A 19,938-nucleotide genomic window follows, 5' to 3' on the forward strand; every position below is an offset into this window, starting at 1 on the left:
AAATTGACAACTGATCGCCAAACTGTCACGAACGAAAAACGACGCGACGGCGATCGCAATCGCAAGGATCGCAAATTTGTCACGAACGCAATAGCAGTGTCAATTGCCAAGGACGACGTGACTTCCGGTCGGACGTAAGTTTGTATACCCAAATATACTGTACACAAATGAGGCATAGGCAAAGAAAAACGCACAACCACTGATCGGTCGCACGGCAGCTGCTTTACTGGACGCGACGAACGTCTCTACGCTACTGTCAACTCAACCTCTTTCACAGCGAGCGCGGCTCTGCTCGTCTTACCTACCTGCGAGACTTACTATGGCGTTACGCGCGCTTATTCTCGCATGAAGGTTGACCTTAGCTTAATGTAAGACGCAATTCATCTGCGTAACATTTATATATATGTATGTTCATATAACTATAACTGTGTGTTATTTCACTCTCCACTGTAGATAACCTTTCAGTAACACACACACAGAGAGCTGCAAGTTATGGTAATCCTAGCCTGCCTCAATCTTCCAAATACCTTATGTTCTGATTTCACCTCGGCTAAAACTGAGACGGCTAAATGGGATACTCTGACCCCTCTCAGGTACGAGCTTGGTGAGTAAAGCATTGAGAACTTAAGGGTGGTGTTGTTGGTGAATCATGAAATAAATGAACGACTATTCTCAAATTTTAAGATTGGCAACTGCATCTTCTGGGAGGTTACTTTGACCTTTCTTTTCATTCATTTTTATCCAGGAGATGGTTTATTTCCAATACATATACATACGAAAGCTTACATTACACTCAAGTTACAATTTACAATCCATGAATATCCTTAAATTTAAAAGAAATACAGAATCCCCTGTTCGTTAATATTTGATTCGATGAATCCAGAATTCTAATTTGCTGCATGTCTCCACGGGAAAAATTTAAATATGTATATGTGCAGGGAATAGTTACGTGTGTATGTGTGTCGCTAGGAGGAAGCCGTACCAGGGAAGAGAACCCTGTCGTTTTTGCAACCGTAGACGAAGCTTACGGCCTACCATTCAGTAGCAGACAAAAACTTTCGTACGTGCCCCTTCCTACAGTATTGCGACCAAAATGTGTCACGAGTATCGATGTTAATACGGGCAGGATTTAAGCAGAATAGAATCTACGGTCTCCACTGAGTACTTGGGATCGAGAAACGTTAATAGGCAGAGCTTGCATCAAGATACACACCAATGATGACATTTCCATTGAAAAACGAGACATATTGCATTACATGTCTAGTCTTGCTTCCTTGCCCAAATAAGTCTACGTTGAATAAATTTTGAAGAAGGCCAAAATAAAGTTCGAAGATCTGAAATTCTATCATTTATCCGTAAGAATGAGAATATATGGGTCAACAGTGACAAATACATGTCCAATAGGCAGGCGTCATTAACCTCAAAGGATTTCGGCCGATCCTAACCTGTCGTCCTATAACATTATAAATTTCCAAGTATAAATTGTGCTTGGCGAAATACAGGTATCTTTATTCCCAAGTGTCGTTAGATGTTTATATCGTAGAGCCGACGCTGATGGAATGTGTGCAAACTAAGCTCCGCATTTACTTATATACCTTTCCAATCGATGCTCACTTGTTAAGCATTACGTAATTTGCACAGCGCGACTTGCGACATTTCCAAAAACTAAATACTCATCAATGCCTATATTCACAATCTCAATATCAAAGTTCAACTAATTTCCACGTTGCAGCAAAACCAAATAAAATTGTATAAGGGGAATGATTCATCTCTGTTAATAAAGATTAAACTCGAATCATTCCTCGTTGCAACTTGAACCTTATTGAATACATTAAACTTAAAAGAACAGATTCGATCTTTCCATTGTTGCTAAACGAAATATATGTCAATCTAAATCATAAACATTTTCTGCCGTGAAAGAACACAGATTTACATATCCAATATGAAAGATTCGGTCAGAAAATTAACATATAGATTATTACATTAGGCCGCGTTTACACTTATTATTACAATAAAAGAAATATTCGTGGATTATGTAAGTCTAGTAATAATCTTTCTATTTATCAAAAATTATGAAATATAAAAGATTACAAATACGGAATATTAAAAATCAAGTAATAAGAACCAACTAATATAAAATATCCAAGAATAATTAACGGCACATGGATATGAGACGTGAGGTTCATATCAATTTGTTGGCTCTGGAAAATTCAATATTGCTGTCTTATTCTTGATTAAAGGTTGAAAACCATTACTAGATATCCTGTACCATAAATAGTCTACCTCTTTTTTGAAGAACTGATATTTATCGAGATGAACTTTTATATTGTAATATGTCAATCTATCCAAAACTAGTTTTGTGTTATTGAAACATTCTTCTTCTCCACGGCCTGTTATAATCAAATCATCCAGGTAGCATTTGGCAAATGTATAATCTAACAGTACTTGATCCATTGTTCTTTGGAAAAAGTGTGCACTGCAGCTTAAACCCATTGGTAACCTGTTATAAGTAAACAATCCCCATTTAGTATTGAGAACCAATAACTTTTTAGCACTCTCATCGAGTAATAGTTGAAGATATGCTTTGGTCAGGTCCAATACTACATATGTGTCTGCATTCACTAAAGAATTAAGTAAATCATCCACTCGTGGCAAAGGATAAGTTACTTTTTCTACCACTTTATTGACGGTTACCTTAAAATCAGAACACAGCCGTAGATCACCATTATTTTTCTTTACTATCACATAATCAGAATACTGAATAGGTGACAAAACTCCCAATTGATCTAAAATAACCAATTCAGCCTTTACTTTCGGTTGTAAACTGTATGGAACCTTGTATGCTTTCTTGAATATTGGAACTGCTCCCTCCTTGATTGGTATTGTAGCTTTAAATTGCTTAATAGGCTCACAAATATTAACAGGAAAAACTTCTTTGTACTTATTTATTAAGTATTCAACTTTCTGATTAGTAAAAGTTGGTTGCTTAGATACTATTAACAAACAACTGTCTTTAGAAATCGTTAACTGAAACCAAGATTTTCAATCTGGCCATAATTCATCCAATGTGCAGTTAGAAAATGGAGGATTAAAAATGCCCTTGTACATTTCCCGAAATAAATTGAAAACACCTATTTTAGGAAGAACCAAGATTCAAGTACATCACATACAAGACATATGGCTAAGCATGAAGCTTGTAGTTTTGGACTAAAATTAATAAATACTTATGGGATCCAGATACCAGATAACTTAAGACAACCGTTTATATATCGAGGTGAAGATGCAGCCAAAAAAAATATTGAAACACTTCGAGAGTGGGTAAAAATTCTTGCTCCATTCTTACATACAGAAAAACCAATGAAGAAACTTACACCAGAACAACAACAACAGGAATATAATAATGCCATACAATGTGTGTACTGTAAAAGTAATTTTGATTTAGATAATAAAAAAATTCTACACCACAACCATTTTAATGGAGAATATATCCATACGATTTGTAATTCTTGTAACTTGAAAATACAAAAACCATTTTTTATTCCAGTAATTATTAACAATTCAAAAAAATTTGATACACATTTATTTATTAAAGAATTAGAATATCATGCAGAGAATATTAATATTATATCACAGACTAAAGAAAAATATATTATTGTAGAGAAAACTATCAGATTAGAAAATAAAAGAACAGTTGTTCTTAAATTTTTGGATTCATATCTGTTTCTTTCCAGTAGTTTAGATACTCTAGCCAAACAATTAACCGAAGACAAATTTATTTATACAAAAAAGAATTTGGGCAATATGATATAAATTTGCTAATGAGAAAAGGAGTCTACCCCTATCAATACATGGATGATTTTGAAAAATTTGAAGAGAGACAGTTACCACCGAGAGAAGCATTTTATAACCATCTTCAAGATAAAGAATGTAGAGAGGAGGATTATCAACTTGCACACACAATTTGGGACATGCTAGGTTGCGAAACAAGGGGAGATTATCATGATTATTATTTGAAATTAGATGTTCTCTTGTTGGCTGATGTGTTTGATACTTTTCGAAAAAATTGTTTTGAAAAATATAATTTGGATCCTGTTTTTATGTGTACAACACCTGGTTTATCTTGGCAAGCTATGCTTTTAAATACTGGAGTTGAAATTGGTCTTCTTGAAGATAGTGAGCAGTTTACATTTGTTGAATCTGCTATACGTGGTGGTATAGTACAGTGTCCTTTGAGATATATAAAAGCAAACAATAAATATTTATCTGATTATGATGCTAATAAAAAATCTAAATATATTCACTATATTGATATGAACAATTTATATGACTCAATCACTCCCCATTGGTAATTACGAATGGATGACCCAGGAAGAACTTGAAGACAGGGATTTCTTTAAATGTGCTGAAGATCATCCAAAAGGTTGTCTATTGGAAGTTGATATGCTATACCCACCATGGTGTCATGAGAAACACCATGGATTAGCTATGGCACCACTATCTCAAAAGGTTCCAGGTACAGAAGAAACAAAATTAATGTTAACATTCGAAAACAAAAATAATTATGTACTTCATTATCGAATGTTACAATATCACGAAAAGCAAGGTATAATATTTACAAAAATCCATAGGAGTTTAAAATTTGATCAAACAAAATGGTTAGCTCAATATATTGTGAAAAATACAAACAATCGAATACAAACAAATTCTAAAGTTTTGAAAGATCTTTATAAATTAATAATTAATGCCATATATGGAAAATTTTTAGAGAACAAAAAAAAATCAATTGAGGTGTACTTTGGTGACCAATTGGAAAAAATTTTTGAAACTTATTGCTGATCCTACATACAAAAGTTTTAGAGAAATTACTGAAAATATGACTCTTATTGAAAGAAGTAACACCGATGTAGTGTGTGATGTGCCAATAGCTGTGGGTGTTACAATGGACATTTCCACTTTGACATGAAAAACGTTTTCAATCCATTCATTTTACAGATAATGACAAAAACATGAGATGTGCAAAATATCTCGGCGATATTTGTTTCGGTTCTCGAGAAACACGCCTTCAAACCGCTGAAATTCACCTACTACGTCACGGATTTGAAAACGTCCTCTCCACAGACAGGAGGTCCTCTGACGTCATCACTTAGAAATGCGTGCAGGCGGGGCTTCTGCTCGTCCCGTCAACTTAGCATGAGCCGTGGAAGCGACAGAAAATTCACTTGTTACTGTGTAAAACAAGTATCTTACAACTTCCCGTACAAAAATCTGTGCTCCATTTCTTGGAGATGAATTATGCCCTAGCAGTATAGTAATATTTACTATAATTCAGCCACTCGGTAGAGGGTTTTCCCATTAGGGTGACAAAGCAAACCTTGTAACAGTCAATGGCTGAGCGTGTGAACAGCCATGTTCATTGCGAATACATAGGTTAGTTCTGACTGGCAAGAACTTAATGTTATAGGAATGCCTTTTCTGGAATTACAGTTATTTTCGTCATAATATTTTCTTCACAAATTTTAAGATAGTACTTTTAGAACACACTGGTTTACACGCCAATTTCTGCAATATAAGAGGTGATAAGGTATAAAAAGGTACGGTGAGTTTTTAAATATCCTGCAGTAAATGAGTTTTCTTCAGTTAATATATATATTGCAAATTTTTGTATTTAGCCTACTTTTACGTCGCTTTTCCGTTCACTTTGTTTAACCGCAAGGATGAGAACGCATGGTTAATTTAGTATGTATCATCTCTAACATCACATTTCTTCCCACTTTTGGCTAATCGCTACAATGAAGATGCATAACTACAAGATGTATTCGAAGTCGGGGTGTAGGAGTACACCCTCCCACACACACACACACTACCACCAACTGCACAATCTAAGTATCACCCAACCTGCCATGATAAGAGACGAACTTTTTCTTCTGTCCCATCTCATTTCGAAAACATTCACTTGTACCATCTCCTTTTATGAGACGAGACGGAACATGCCTCGTCTCGTGAGCAACACTAACATTAACAATAGAAGCTTCCCTCTAGCTGTCCCCAAAGTCTCGAGCGAACATCCTCCCATGCAACAATTTCCAGTTCAATGAAATGTCACTCACAAGGAAACAGTCATGCCCAGGTCGAGAGTCAAACCTGGAGTCTGACTTCCTCAGATAAATCATGAATTTTGTGTATAATAATTACAACGCCAGTTCAATTATGAATCTGCAGTTTGGTTTGCATTTATAAGCAGGATAATATTTAGTTTCGAGGGCTATACCGTCGAAACGAGGAGTCAAAAAATAATAATAATAAAAAAATATATATTAAGAAAGTGTTTTTGTATTTATAATGATAAGCCTCTGCATACGTTGTTAATTCTATATTTTTCTAGACTTGAGACGAGAACGAGAATTGCCCTCCCAAACCGAGACGGATGTTTATAAATTGAAACGAGACTGTCAATGAGACATTTACAAATAAACACGAGACAGACATTTACAACTCTCAACGAAAACGAAACCAAGGCTGCAATGTCTCGTCTCGATAGGATCCTTAGTGGTGAAGTTGTGAACCAACCAATTAATGCGTTCGGGGTAACGAGATGAGGCGGCTTTTTTCGCAGTACAAAATTCAAAATAATTATATCGTACCATTTCAGTATGGGATATTGTTATACACATGGGCGTATATATAGTTCACGGGGGGAAGGGATGGATCAACTTTTGGTATGATTAGGGTTGCTTTATTTCGTAAGTGAAAATTCAGGACACTGCTGGCCGGAAGCTTGTTGGGGAGCATGGGGGGAGGGGATGTTGGACCCGACAAAGTTGTGTGTTTGTAGTCACGAAGTATTGATACTTTTCTGTTCATCTTGTGTCACTACGTTTTTAAGAACCAGATTGCTTTAATATGATTCGAGGGGGAAAAATTACTGATTTGATAGTCTCAATGCAGTTTCTTATCGCAGAAATTCCGAAACTATCAGGAAATTGCAGATATTGGTCTGCAGTACCATCTGGTGTGTGGAATTACGAAATTTCCTTCCCATCCGTATCCCGTCCTATACGTCTCTAATTTAAGAGAATGAAATAAGTCCGAAGGAATTTTTTATGAACAAGCGGATAGAACAAGAAAACTAGTAATTTAATGAACAATAAAAGGGGGGTTGGACCCGCTGAATCCCCCTTAAATACGCCCATGCTTTTACACATTATTTCCTTGTAATAATTATACATAAACTAAGTATAGATATTGTAGAGATATGGAGATTATTAAACCGAGAAAACCTCGTCATGGTAATATTCACGCTTGTTTATTTCCTGGAATTGTCCGACCAGCGGGTGATCCCAAGAATGCGCTAACTTGTAACTTCCGTTAGACAAGGAACTGAAAGGCAAACGCGTGGATCAAAACAAGATCCAGCGCGTTCGAAAGGTTTAACAACCTTTCGAAGCCTAAGATTATAAAAGCAAGCTCACTCCCGGAGCTCGCTCTCTTTTGTATTTTGACGCTCATTTGAACTACACCTATTATCGACGCTCACATGGATAAGTAGTCTCTGAATACTCTACAACAAATTAACACTACTGAACTACGACGATGGAACACGGAGTTACGGCTGCCTAGCATGCTACGGCTCGCAAGGGATAGCTCGGTTTGGTGAGCCAAGGGTCGAAGGATAGAACCTTGGAACCTGTCACAATTCGGTCTGCAAGAAGCATCAGGACAAGAACATCACACACCTACCAGGTATGAACAAGCGTGAATAACCTTTACATCAACTTTCCATATCTCTACCCTCCTAATCGGAGCAGGTTCAGCCAACAGATACAATTAAGCTCTACCTAAATGTATAATTGAAACTTCCCTGTGACCTCAGATCCCAGGTAAAACGGGATTACAACATGGTGGAGCTGCTTCAGGCCCTTTGCGCAATTGAGTACCCTTCTGTACGAATTGCTTTCAATTAAATTATTCTTTACCCCCCCTCCCACTTTGGGAGCATTTTTAAAGTAAATTTTTAGTAATTCCAATTCATACTCCCACAGTGCGCTTAAGATGCGTCAGACCCAGTGACAATTTTGTGTATTACCCTATGGAATACAACCCCTCTTTTCTCTTTTTATGCCGAGTCCCCCCTCCCAACAAAATCTAGTTCTTCTGCTTAACATGTATTCAAGCATCATTCACACAGGAATGAGAATACTTGCTTATACTTATTTGACAAGCGATACATTAATGACATAAATAACTGCATAACCATACTTCCATTTGTTCTTTGGTCAGCACGACGAACCTTCGTTTATGAATACGTCACAGATAGCATTGCACGAACACTTAGATTCCTCCCTCGACCAAATCATAGAGTTAGCTACTGCAATCACGGCAAACCCAATAAATTCACGACCTTTATCCCCACTCCCCTCTCCTCCACTAACACGGTTAAGGTCTGCTAATAGAAACTACCCTCAATTTGTCCTTGGACTGGCAACACCCAACAGAAACCGACCCCAGCCCTTAGCAAGTACCCCAGCTCCCGTTCCTACTCCCTCTAACAATACTAATAGCTCTAATAACGTAACTGTAGAAATTCCCACCACTAACATGGCCACCCCAATCCCAACTGCATTATACCCGGCACCATTTAGCGGGAATGACCCAAGAGACATTGACCCATTTTTCCTCAAGTTTCAAAATGTAGCACACGCCGCGGGATGGTCGGAAGCTAAGCGTAAAGAGATGTTGCCTTTATTTTTGACTGACACTGCATTAACTTATTTTCATGACATACAGAAATTACCCAATTTTGTAGACCTGACATACACCCATATCAAAAACGAGCTAAGTACTTTATTTAAAGGCGGATCCCGTACAGATAATACTCGCAAGGAAACAAATGATTAGCGAACCGATCCATACCTATGTTATTGCTAAGAAGGCATTAGTCCAGCAATACTTTCCGAACGCCACTGAAGAACAAACTCTGTCTTATATAATCACGGGACTGCGAGACAAATACATTGGCTGTCTAACTAATAAGCACTTTGCCAAAACAGAAGAATTAATTGCCCACCTACAAAATTTCGAACGCCAGCAGTTATTGATTAATTCCCGTATGATGGAGGAAAAGTTTGAAATCGACCAAGCAATAGCACAAGCAAACGTGCAGCAACAGACATTGACCCAGACGCCACTTCACAGCTGTTCTCATGCACAGGTTTACTCCCCCCTCCCAGTTAATCCTCACAACCCGAATCAGCAATTTGTACCATATAACCAGAGTCCATCTCCTTTTCCCCAACCATCGGCTCATCAAGTCCAAAGTCTGAAATCAAATCCCGCTCACGTCAATAACTCTCACGCAATGTATCAAGGAATGTATCATGTACCAAGTTCTGAAATTCCCCAATGCGCGGCGCAACCAGCCGTAGCCACAGTGGAACACGCTCAAAGTACTACCTCTAGTGATGAAATAAATAAACTTTCGTCACAAATGTCGAACTTAGCTTTACATTCAACCGAACAAATGAACACAGCATCTCTTTTTAATTTTTGCTCAAATGTTTTGGAATTTGCGAAAACGGCTAATCAAAACGCACATGACAGAGGGAACAGAGCTTACAACAAGGGGAATAATAACTACCCTTCCTACAGGGGTAATATTAATAATAGAGCTAATCATAGAGGAAATTTTAGATCGAACTCTCGAGGCCAATTCAGAGGTAATAGTAACAAGAGGTTTCAACGTCGAGATCAGACTCGAAATATGGGTAATCGCGACGATGCAAATACATCGGCATGTACGTTCTGTGGTCGCTACAATCACGTGAGCGATAAATGCTTTTACAAACCACAAGGAGATAACAGTAGTAGTTTAAACTAAAATCATCTTCGGCTTGCAGGAACGAAATCGAGGATAATAGTAGATTAGACAAAGTTCCTATCATTGAGAGAAATGGCTTATATTTTATCAATAGTAGCATACAAGGGAAAGAAGTAGATTTACTTATTGACGTGGGTTCCCAAATATCAATTTATCCCTCCCACCTCCTTCCTACTGAAAGAAAAACATACAAGGTGAAGTCCACAATCCAAGGTGTGTCCGGATCGAAACTGAGTGTGTCTGAAATTGTAGTTCTTCCTATCATAATTGGAAAGCGTAAATATTCGCACCCGTTTAGAATTGTAGATTCAATAAATGTCCCTCCCGTCTTAGGAAATGACTTTTTGCGAACACAGAGGTGCGAAATGTCGTTAAAAGACAACACAATAACTCTTCATCATTTAGGACGTACTCCAAATTATAGTATTTTGAGGTCAAAGTACAAGACTCATCAGCTGTCACATGACATATTCACCCAAATTGAAAATGTAAATGTGTATGAGGGAAAAGCTACCCTTTCAAACACAATTCAGTTAAGTCCACGATCAAAAACTTATTTCAATTTGAAACTTACCACTACGACACCTAACACCCCTAAGCCTGTACTTTTTACCCCATCTGCTTCCCTTATGACTCAGCATGCAGTAGTCCTTCCGAATGCTGCAGTAAACCCTCAGTCACCTGTCATTCACATACACAACCCTACGGAAACCACAATCACTTTGGAAAGTGACACAATATTAGGTGAAATATCGACCTGTGAAATTTTAAGTGACGTTACTTCCGTTTGGGAAAATAAAAGCGAAGATGTCGCATTTTCATACTCTTGTAATGAAAATAGCACAATAAAATATCAAATAAGTGAAAGTCAACAGAAATTTGACCCCTCCCTCCTCACAGTTAACCCTGATATTCCCCGAGAAGAAAGAGAAAAAATTCTAAAGCTCGCATACACGTATGCAGATATTTTTCTCTGGCCAGGGGATAAATTGACTAAAACCAATGTTTTGGAATATGACATCAAGCTGACAGATGACACCCCAGTGTATGCCAAGACCTACCCTATACCCTTCCATTACAGAGAGCCTATGAAACAGGAAATTCAGAAATTATTAGACCAAGGTGTTATAGAGCGCTGTGAAGGGAGTCCCTATCGACACCAAGTCCTATTAGTCAAGAAACCCAATGGGACTTACCGTTATATTTTCGACATGAGGGCGCTTAACCAGATAATAGCTCCGATTTCATTGCAATCCCCAGACATAAAAACCATCATGACAGAGATGGCTGGTAAGAAATACTACTCTATTTTGGACATGTCTAGTGCATTCTTTTAGGTTCCATTAACAGAGCGTTCTAAGGACATTACCGTCTTTTCCATTAACAATCTTGGTAGTTTTAGATATGCTAGGTTATGCCAGGGATTGAAAACATCTCCCGGTGTAATGAACCCCAAAAGCGAACTTGCCCTTAGTGGAATAGACAGTTCAGAACTTTCTGTTTACACTGATGACATTATTATTTACAGTTCAAATCTCCCACAAATGATTAACATACTGGATAGAGTGTTTCAAAAGTTAAGAAAAGCATCCCTTAAATTATCACCCTTTAAGTGTAGGCTAGCTTTTACCGAAGTAAAAGTCCTCGGTAACTTGGTATCTCAAAAGGGAGTTAAGATTTCAGAACATATTCTTAAAGCTATTTTGGAATATCCCGCCCCTACCACCAAACGCAAGCTTCGTAGTTTTCTAGGACTTGTAAATTTCATTCGACGATTTGTGCAAGGATTTGCAGGACCCACAGAATGTTTATTCAAGCTTCTCAAAAAGAATGTTAAGTTTCAATGGACTGATCAACACCAGAAAAGTTTCGAAACACTGAAAGAAATTATCACTTCCGCCCCTATCGTCCGCCCTTATGACCCTAAGCGTCCCTCATATGTATACATTGATGCAAGGGGAATTGGGATCGGTGGAGCGTTGTTACAGCCTGATGAAGAAGGAAATTTACATCCTTGTGCTTATTGTTCACGAGCCTTAACAGACACAGAGAAAAAAGCTGACACATTTTCCCTTGAAATTGCAGGTGCATATTATGTTTTGAAAACTTTCAAATTTTTTTCTTATGAATCAACATTTTGTGATTCTCACAGACAACAAAGCCTTATCCTACCTTCGTTCAACTACAAACCATAGTTCTATTCTAGGAAGAAGAGCTCTTTATTTTCAGAATTTTGATTTCGAAATAAGGCATGTCAGCGCCAGTAAAAATGAACTTGCGGATGCACTTTCTCGTGCAAGTATACCGATAGAAAAGACTAATCCTGACAAGAAAGATGATGATGATGACGATGATGCCTTATTCTTTCATCAAGTATTTCATGCACAAGCAGCAGATTTTGATATTAGTTCAGAACAACGTAAAGTCCCCTATTTCAGAGACATTATTGACGTTTTAGAAAACAAAGACAAAGCTAGTAATCCTAAGCTAGAGAAACTTTCGTATTCTTATGTACTCAAAAATGGAGTCTTATACAGGACTAATAAAATCAAAACTGGTTATCGGGATAGACTTTGTATTCCCCATGCATTAAGAAATCAAGTTTTCGATCTTATTCATGCACACAAAATGAATGGAAGTCACCAAGGTGCACAAAAGTCATATAATTTAATGCTTATGCGCTACCTTTTCCCTAATATGAAGAAATTTGTATACGATAAGGTTCGACATTGCATGCCTTGCCAGATCTCAAAGAAACCACAAGGTTCTAAACCACATACCCTACAAACATTTCAACCAGCCCAAATTCCTTTCCAACGAATTCATATTGACGTTTGTGGACCACTAGTCTCTTCTAAAACGCACAAATACAAATATTTTCTATCAGTAGTTGATAGTTGTACTAGATACGTCATTACAGCTCCTTTGGCTAATCATGATGCACAAAACATAGCAACAGATTTAGTTGAGAAAGTCTTTCTAATCCATGGAATCCCGGAAATGATCTATTTAGATCGCTCAACACCCAATTCAAGTTTACTCTTACGAGAGTTAGCTGATATTACAGGCGTACAACTAAAATATGTAGATACTTGTGCACATTTCACGAATGGGTTAGTTGAGAGTTCATTTAGTTACTTAAAGAAAGTTATGAGAGTTTTTGTGTTAGAGAAAAAGGCTTCGTGGTGTGATTATTTAGCTAGTGCAACGTTCAGCCACAACATTACAATCCATTCTGGATCCCTCCAGAGCCCGTATTTTACTTTGTTTGGATACAACCCAAGGATTTTAGCAGACGCAGTCCTTCCTTCGAACCCCGACAATATCTCCCAGACGAACGCACAGAGACTTGAACTCCTGACATCCATACGTAAGACCGCTCACGACAACTTACATAAACGTTACGAACAGCAGAAAAAGTACATAGACCGCACTTCTAGGCAAATACAGTACTTACCAGGTCAACATGTGTGGATTCTAGATGCCACTCCGACTCCAGGCGTGTCAAAAGCCTTTGCGTCCTCTTATAAGTATAAAGGAACTATTCTTCGCAAAGTTAACGAGAAATCCTATGAAGTTACTTTCATCGACGGTAGGAGTAAACAAAAGACTGACACTCTTACTGTTTCTAGACTCAAAGCCCGCTACGACTAGTGCCATAAAAACCCCACTAACATATACGCTAACATTCATTAACACTCCACTCCGTTATCACTCTCTTTAGCCTCCTCGCTACGTACATTGCACATGCTAACATCCCATGATCCAGCATTTTCTCACGCTCATCGACCCCCCCCCCTTTCTTCACTTCCCGTGCTCGCACTGCACTTCTTCGTTAGAACGAACTCGTTTTTATTTTCACAAGACCAGGATTACAGAATGCTATCTCAATCGTCGGAACATTTATAATAAATCCCTTGCCTAATAATTAATTTCTACTGATATTTTAATGTTATTTTATAATTTGCGATTAAACGCATAGTAATAGTCAGAACATATCACTTAGCTGATTTGACTAATAAGTACTTAGCGCGTTTATGATTCTAACTAGCAAACATTTTTTTCTCCCATTTGCTGGTACATATACGCTCAAATGAAAAAAAAGTACAAAGAAATGAAGAAAGAAAGAATTAAGATACAACAAGATGAATGATTTAAAGAACAAATGAACTGCGTAGAACTTGCTGAACTTATTGGCTTTTGGCCATAGCATTTTTTTTTTATTTACGCTCAGGTGTAACGCGAACTGCTTCTTTGAAAGCTGCAATGCACTAAATATGTTAATAAAGCATATAATAAATATAGGCAAATGTTCCCACTCTCTCCTTTAATTTTATAGTTCAAATATTGATAGCATACAACATGGTATAGCTCATATCCCATGAAATTAAAACCTACTCTCTTTTTCCATGAACTTTCTATAAACATATTACTTACTCTTTTTCACTTCTTTTTCAATTTTTTTTATTAGCAGCGAATCGAAGGCGCTTAATCCTTTGCCCACAAGACACGTAAAATTCTTGCAATTGTTTTTATATACGACATTTACACATATTACAGAAGGAAAGGTCTCGTAATCACTTAGTTCGTTCTATTATCGCTGAACTCCCCTTTCTTTTCTCATTTCATTCCCGGTTAAGCCGGCTATTCCAACACCAACTTCCCCCCCCCATTCCCCCCGGTGAACTTTCATCATGTAAACCTGTCACTCATAAACAGGTCCCCTTCAAAACTCTACGTCATATAAGCAACAATGCCCCTTCGCCGTCACTACGATCAGATATTTTCTCCCCTCCCCCCGCAATAATTCACCAGTTTTATATGAAAGTCCTTTTTCTGTCGATTTTATCACCCGCCATCATTTATTATAACTCTGCTCCACTACCTTTTACATTTTTCCTATTTTTTCCCTTTTTGCGCTTGTTTCATTCTCATCGCCACGAATGCTACTGGATGGATTCATCATGACGACCTCCTACGTGTGCTTCCGAGCGAGAGATCTAGGCTCATCGCAGAGAACGACGACGATCTTGTGGACTTCCAGCACCAAAAGGACCCAATCCCGTCTGGACCGCATGGCTGATTTTCCCATCTTCACGGCCGCTGTGGAGCGTTTTACTCAGGACGTCTACCGACCCGAAGCGACACCGTCAACTTGAATTCCAGACTGCCCTTCCATGACGTTACGGCGACCTACATCGGCAAAGCCCCTCGCACTGAGAGCGTGTTGTGTTGCCCTTGTTTACTGCCATCACATGATACGCATTGTCGTTTTTCATCGGCTGAAAGTGAGTTCCAGTGTTCATCCTCCATCAAATACCGTCAGGCACACACATTTAGTACACAAATATGTCATTTACAGTGCCAGGGTTGTGACCATGGGTGCTGCCCATACTTTTAGTGGATTAGAGATAAGTCTCTTTGTTTTGTGTTTTTTTTCGTCTACTACAGATTACACTCGGCCAATAGCGCCGTGCAGTCTACAGCGTTGCCATGGTAACTTTACCTCAATGCTCCGCCCAACCTAGTGTGTGTTGTTCAGTGTGTACTTTGAACTCCGCAAACAGTCAATAAACACACGTGCGTTATGCGGCGTTCCTTCACAGTGTGCTGACATGTGTTTTTCTGTTATCGTGTTGTCATCTTTAATTCAAAACTAGTTCAGTGTCAAACCTATATGACTATTTTTTTATCTATGTCTCAAGACTTCGTTATTGATGCTCATACTCTGTGAGTACACAAGAGCCTTTGACCTAAAAAAAAAAAAAAGGTAAAGTGTTCCCCTGTGCATAGCACCACGCCATGAAGGCGTATAGGGGGTGTGGGGGTAACGCCCCACACTTTCTTGATCCGGTCGTGAGTGGGGGTGATGTGATCAGCATCACGCCCCTGACCGCCTTTACCCCCCAGGGTTTTCCCCAGGTACCCATGTTATTCGACGCTGGGTAGGCGCCGGGGCCGCTTCCACCGTTAGAAAAGTTCCCGGATTTGAACCGGCCGGGGATCGAACCCGGGACCTTGAGCATGGTAGTCAGACGCGTTACCGACTGAGCCACCGCGGCCACACAATGACCTACAGTTTTAATTTTTTTCTACGTGTTTTTAATTTTTTTCTCAACGGTGTTTGGTGCTACGACTTTTTTTTTGATAATATGACTATTTTGGTGATCTCAATTTTTTTATGGTGATGTGAATCTTATGGTGAATGGATTGATGTATTGGTTTTCTACGGATTTTGATATGTTAATAAATGCTAATTTTAAATATAACCTCCTCCGGAGAAGGTAGTCGACCATCACAGATTGGTTCGATTAACTCAACAAGGGGAATGTAGAGATATGGAGATTATTAAACCGAGAAAACCTCGTCATGGTAATATTCACGCTTGTTTATTTCCTGGAATTGTCCGACCAGCGGGTGATCCCAAGAATGCGCTAATTTGTAACTTCCGTTAAACAAGGAACTGAAAGGCAAACGCGTGGATCAAAACAAGATCCAGCGCGTTCGAAAGGTTTAACAACCTTTCGAAGCCTAAGATTATAAAAGCAAGCTCACTCCCGGAGCTCGCTCTCTTTTGGATTGTGACGCTCATTTGAACTACACCTATTATCGACGCTCACATGGATAAGTAGTCTCTGAATACTCTACAACACATTAACACTACTGAACTACGACGATGGAACACGGAGTTACGGCTGCCTAGCATGCTACGGCTCGCAAGGGATAGCTCGGTTTGGTGAGCCAAGGGTCGAAGGATAGAACCTTGGAACCTGTCACAATTCGGTCTGCAAGAAGCATCAGGACAAGAACATCACACATCTACCAGGTATGAACAAGCGTGAATAACCTTTACATCAACTTTCCATATCTCTACCCTCCTAATCGGAGCAGGTTCAGCCAACAGATACAATTAAGCTCTACCTAAATGTATAATTGAAACTTCCCTGTGACCTCAGATCCCAGGTAAAACGGGATTACAACAATATGTATTGTGCAACTAATGTAATCTTCTCAGTGTATTTTCTCTTATCTGCACAAAAATATTTGATCATGATTTGCGCAACAGAAATGGAACACAAACTGAAATTGCTTTATGGAAAAGAAAGTTAAATAGGCTTTATAAATAAAGTGAATAATGTGAAAATTCCTATTTTGCACTACATAGGTTACGGTAAATATCGATAAATATAAGTTAAAAAAATATTTTTGAGTGTCTGGTCAGCAATCAATTTTATAAGCAATATTTTTCGCATAGCCTGAGAACACACACGCAGCTGAACCCTTTCATTTACCTTGCACGTGAGCAGCACGGATAGCTATTTCATAGAAGAATGATCATTACAAAGCATAGCTTTCCTTTCTCCTATCGCTCCTTCTTCCATTATTTAAAGGTAGTGTCTGCTGCCACCTTCTTTTTCTGCTAACCTCAAAAGAGACATGCGCGTAGCAGCAGATTCGGTCTTTGTTTTATCGTGATTTCATCATGCTATGTATGCAATTACGTCTGGAACACATACTGTGAAGTTTTAGCGATTACTTACACAAAAATATTTTAAGATTAGGTCCCTTAGCATTCTTCTAATAATAAACTTAAATGCTCTCGTAGTTAGTTTAGGTTGTGTTAGCATTAAAATAATGTCGCTAAATGCTTTCTAAAAAAGGTTCTAAATTACCTGTACATTCATTCCCACTAGTCATAAACTTGCATTTTTCTCGTCTTCATCTGTTCTTAAGAATTGTAACATTTTCTTAGCAGACTAATTACGTGGCAGGAGCAAATCTGACGCTCATTCTTACTGCTGACATGCGCGTGGCAGCAGACTCGGCCTTATTTAAATCGGTACAGATTTGTAAAACTGCTGCACGTGTTCGCTCACCGTGGGCTACCCATACGGAACTGGACGCTCGAAGCAGACGACAAACGAGCTCTCCCTAAGGAGTGACGTAGTAACATGGCGGCGGCGTGTTTTCAGCGCAACACTAGCTTCGCAACTTTTGAAGTCTCTTTTCTGCCTTAAACTGGACGCAGAGAAACGGGAGAACTTGCAGGGGTCATTTTTCCAGGGTGTAGTTTTTAAAATTGTTGTAAAAAAAATTGAGTGGAAATGTCCATTCTTGAATTATCTAAATTAGAAATGTATAAATTTCATTATGATGTGATGCAAGCTAGATACGAAAACATAAGAGTATCATACATTGATACTGATACTTTTATATATGAAATAGAAACAGAGGATTTGTACAAAGATTTACTAGATATGAAAGAACATTTTGATTTTAGTAACTATCCAAAAATTGCCCATTATATAATTTATTACACAGTGTTGATAACACGATGATCCCTGGGAAAATGAAAGATGAAGCAGCAGGATCTATAATATCAAAATTTGCTGGACTCAGAGCAAAAACGTATTGTATCAAAATAGATGGAAATAAAGAAGAAATTAAAAAAGCTATTGGTATAAAACGACCAAATATAGTAAGACTGACAATGGATGATTTTAAAAATTGTTTATTTGAAAATAAAAATGAAAAAAATTAATGTCTGCATATAATCTTACCAACAAAAATCATACTGTTTATACTACAATAAAAAATAAAATAGCCCTGGATGGCCATGACAATAAATTAGAAATATTAGATTGTAACATCCATACTAGAGAATATGGACACTATGAAAATGTTAAGACAAAACATTGGAATAAATGTAAATTAAAAAGTTAATAAAAAATATTTATATTTAATATTTTAATGTTATATATAATTATTCATATATTTTAATCGAGCCTAAGGCTCTGAAGTAAATAATAAAATAATAAAATTCTATATTATTTTCTATTCTATTTAAAATTGTTCTATCACTGTCTCATTCTTTACATCATATACATATGACTTCTCTACTATTAATATAGCACTGCATGTAGTATTTTCCGGTAGAGTTTCATGAAATTCACATATCAATTTTATATTAGTTTGATACGATCTAGGCACAATTACTTCACGCGTCGTATTATTTTACTATTAATATTAACTTAATAATACTCAGCGGTGAACGATGAGACTCGGTGAAGTACACAGACTCCTCTCAGGTACAGGGATAGTGTTAGGCAAAGACAATATTCACAGCACAGAGAAATAAAACCACATTACTGCCGTATGTATAAACTGAAAAGTTTTATTCTTTATTTATTGCAATTACAATGCAACTATACTTGAAACGAAGGCGAGGATTTCGCTTTGTCGATTAATTGACTCAATTAAAACGCATAAAACTCAATGCGTGGCTATCGGCAAGCCTATGATCACATAGACCTAGCTTGCGCCCCGAACTACCACACCAAGAGATATGCAATGATAACTGAGCCAATATTTGCTCTTTAGCCTTTTATTTCCAAATTAATCTTTAGGCTAACTTTATTATTTGACGTAGAATGGTTGCAGTATTGTGCATATCATCAATGCATGGCTATCGGCGTACCTATGTTCACATAGGCCTAGCTTGCGCCCCGAACTACCATACCAAGATCTATGCACAACACCGAGGAGTTCTTTTTAAGTTTAAAAGCTTCGTCGATCCGTGGCGAAAAATTGTGTTGATTCTTACGCGACATCCTCGCTTTTATACTATTTTCGAGAACACAGATTAAAGTACAGATGAATCATTCACTATCTACAAAAGGATACTATCAACAAAACTGACATCTATACATCTTTAGAAATACAAATTCGTATAGTGCACTCTTGCAAACAAAGATACATTAAATTACCTATAATGTAGCATAAAATACAATAAACGATAAACAAAAGATATATATATTACAAACAAGGTGCATTATTACATATAATAACAAAGAAATTACGCTTTCTTTTACAAAAATAAATACATTAGTGACATATCTTCTACTGGTGACGTCACATAAAAATGTGGATCATATCATCTGCCCCTTCCTTTCGGAAACTAAGTTTCAGGAAGGAAGTTATCTACCTGGAGGAAACTTAGTTTTAAAGTACAAATTCTTTCTTTTTATCCTCCGAAAAACGCACCGGTTTTAGGTTATCCAAGT

The sequence above is a fragment of the Lepisma saccharinum genome, chromosome 9 (assembly GCF_977018435.1).
Source record: "Lepisma saccharinum chromosome 9, izLepSacc3.1, whole genome shotgun sequence".
NCBI classification, from domain to species: Eukaryota; Metazoa; Arthropoda; class Insecta; order Zygentoma; family Lepismatidae; genus Lepisma; species Lepisma saccharinum.